Here is a 4012-nt window from a genome sequence, read left to right on the forward strand (position 1 = left end):
GACCACCTAGTAGCTGTACGTCATTGTTACTGTTTTTCAAAAACAGAAAGATTTCAAAGAAGAGAAGGAGGAAAATAATCAAAGTGTCTTCAGTCAGGTTTCTTTTGAATCCACCTAAGAGTGTGTACTGAGAGTCAGAGAAGATGGGAAAAATAAAATAGAAAATATAGCATTGGATAGACCTCTTACAATGTAAAGAAATTGTAATAGGAATATGATAATTAATTTCCAAAGAAATAAAGGAAACAATAGGTAAACTCTAAAGGCAAAAAGAATGAGGAGAGAAAAGAAGCAAAGTAAAACCTTTATCAATAAGAAACACAAGAATTTGGAAGTGAAAAAGCAGTGGAAATATTCTAAATAACAGTCAAATAACAATAAAAGTTGCTAATGTGGATAGAAAATGGATCACATTTTATCATATATAATTTTGAAAAAACATACTAGGAATGAAAATTTAAAAGTCATAATTTAAAACACTATTTACATTATAACTACACAGTATAGTTCAGTGGTAAAATCTTGACATAGCATATGTGAAATAATGGTGTGATCTCCCAAGCATTACAAAGTACACACAAAGCACTCACACACACAAACCCCATAAACACACACACACACACACACACACACACACACACACCCCACAAACACATATTTGGAATATTGATATTATAATATTAAAGAGGAAATTATCACAAATAATAAAAGTAGGTTAATATATGAAATCATAATATTGCTCATACTATTTAAACATTTAGTAGAAATCAAATAGTCACAATATACTTGGATTCTTATAGATTAAGTAAATTGAAAATTAAGAAATAGAAGACATGAGAACGTTTGCAAATAAGTTTTAAATAATAAACTTTTTAAAACATGTATCCTTTAATTTTGATAAAAGATCAATGTTACTGGTGTTTTAACCTCAAGATTTAGAATATGATAACGAGGTGCTCTATATCTCGCTATGGGTGTCTACATCTATAATCATTTCACTCTGGATATTTTTATGATGAGGTCTGATAGTTTCTCAAGCTATCCCGAATTACAAACCCTATTTGCAATTCCTACCATAGGTAGAAAATTGAAGCCACAAATTACCATGCCCAGCTCAAACTTTTTTTTTAATTCAAGTACAAATATTTACAAAAAGTGACCAGGAAATGAAGCCGTTCCTAATACAGTATGTGCTTCTTGAAAATACAGTAATTATTTGTTACCTGGAAAAATATGTTTAGAACTATAAGAAAATCAATTTATTTAAATTCACCAACCATATAAAAATTAAGAAAATAATTTTAAATATTCACATGTTAAATATTTTAAAAGCAACATATATAGGTCTGAATGATTTACATGTGTAAAAATCATGCAAAATTAAATTAACTAATCCTACAACTCTGAAAAAAGAATTAACCTAAAGAAACAAGAAAATAAGTAATTAAGATCAAAATTTGAAATATAGAAAATAAAATGAAGTATACTCTTTAGTTGACTTAAGTAACTGTAAACCCTTTTTATATCAATTTTATAATAAAAAATGCATGAAGAAAGAAAGCAAAACTACATTTGAACAATAACAACAGCAAAAGCATTAGTAATTGTTTGAGTGTACAAAAAAAATCGATGGAGGGGATAACAATGTTCCTTCCAAAAGAAATGTACTCATTACCTTATTTATGTAACTGTAACCCCTCTGTACATTACCTTTACAATAAAATTATATTGAAATTAAAAATAAAACAAATAATATAGCAATTAAGAATTCTTAGAAGCCATTAGTTAAAAACTTTTTAAAAAATTGCCCTAAGTACCCAAGGAAATAATTTGATGATACTATTTAAATACTTAAACTTCAGCAGAAAAACAAAATGTTTAAAAACTGTTACAAATAAAGTAATAAACCAGAATATATTACTATAATAATCATTGGATGGATTTTTAGTGGCAGTCAAATATGTAAGAAATGAGGCAATATGCCATTCATTTGCACTTAATAAGAGAATTTTCTAGGTATTTTAAAATATATCATAAGTTTAATAAATAAACTATTCTGTCACATCATACAATAATCAGATAAAGATGATATTAGAGCAAAGAACACATTGTACTAAGTTTTGGGATGTTAATGTATATACTTATTTTGGTTGTGGGAAATTGTGAGGATTTCAACTTTGGGTATTGTTCTTACTAGGCTGGCATTATATCAGTGGTTAATTTTAGGATAGGGGTTCCCTTTCCATAAGAACATGCACCTGATCTGTCCTTTTATCCAGAAGTGCAGCAGTGGCTCAAGTGGTAGACCACTATCCTTGGGCACAGTTGCTTAGAGGAGGAATGATGAATGCATGCATGAGCACATGAACATGCACGTGTGTGTACAGGCATGTGTGTACACACATACAAATGAGTATTTCAATGCAGAGTTCTTTATTTTTTTACCTTACACTACTTTATTTCTCTATATTAGTTCACAAATTAACAAAATCAGCTAAGCACCTATTTACATACATCTCATCATGTTTCTCTAAAATCTACTCTCTTTTTGGCATCCTGCTTTTATTTGACCCAAAAGTAAATTATTCAGGAGATCAATTCATCTCCCTCAACTCTGTAATGTTAGATGATTATTTAAGATCTTCCTAGAATTATAATTTTGTGAAATCCTGAATCAAGCAGCATATTTCTTTCGTGAAAAGGGAAGCCTTTGGAAAAAAAAATAACTATAGGTTTTAATCCTCCTGGCAAGCATTTGGAAATTTATTATCTTCATATAATCCATTATCTGTCTGTGCATGCCAAAGATGGCTGAGAAAATAAAAAGACCCTTCTAAGCACAGAAAATTCCTATACCATTAATAGGTATGAAGGTTTTTTTAATTATTATTCTGAAAATGAAAATACCATACAGAGGATTTACAATTACATGGGCAAGATAATGAGTACATTTCTTATCAAGCATTGTTGCCTCCTCCTTTGTTGCCCCTTCCTATCCCTTTCCATCTCAACCCTCCTGCCCCCCATCCCCCGTTATACCCCACCATGCCAAAGTTTTAAAGTTCGTTTTTTGACATAACATCTTGTACATCTCATTGTTACAGTGGGTCCAACTCTATCCTTTTTTAAACGATTTGTTTTTTCCCTTCCCCTCCACAAATTATACCAACATAAAATGCAGTGAAAACAGGAGCTATATCACGGGGGAGGGACATACAAAGCAACAAAAATTCATCTTATAAATATGTTAGAAACAATCACATGAAAGAAAAAAATATTTGAATACTTATCTTGGAGTACATTTCACCTAACATCAACGAATCTTACATTTTCTGCTTGGCTCAGACATATACTATTTATTACCAATAAGGGAAACCATGGGGCCTATGTGTATTTGGGCCTGGCTTACTTCACTTAATATAATTTTTTCCACGACTTTCATTTTCCTAACAATGGTGCAATGTCATTCTTTCTGATGGAGGCAAAGAATTCCATTGTGTATATATGCCACAATTTCTTGATCCATTCATCTACTGAGGGGCATCTGGGTTGGTTCCAAGCTTAGCTATAGTAAATAATGTTGCCATAAACATAGTTGTGCTGGGAGCTTTAGTGTGGTCTTCTTTGTGATCATTTGGGTAAATGCCCAAAAGTGGGATTGCTGGGTCATAGGAGAGCTCGATGTGAAGTCTTTTGAGTAAACTCCATACCACTTTCCAAAGTGATTGAACAAGTTTACACTACCACCAACAATGAAATAAGGTTCCCTTCTGTCCACATCCCCTCCAGCATCTGTTGTTATTATCATTCTTGATTTTTACCATTCTAAATGGGGTGAGGTGGTATCTTAATGTTTTTTTTTTATTTGCATTTTTTATGGCTAGGGAGGTTGAGCATTTCTTCATGTTTCTATTGGCCTTCTTTATTTCCTCTTCAGAGAAGTTTCTCTTTAATCTTTAGCCCACTTATTTATTGGGTAGTTGTTTCTTTTAGGATTTGTTGTTGGAGGATT

Source organism: Dipodomys spectabilis, unplaced genomic scaffold (genome assembly GCF_019054845.1).
Source record: "Dipodomys spectabilis isolate Male_0828 unplaced genomic scaffold, ASM1905484v1 ptg000246l, whole genome shotgun sequence".
Lineage (NCBI taxonomy): Eukaryota > Metazoa > Chordata > Mammalia > Rodentia > Heteromyidae > Dipodomys > Dipodomys spectabilis.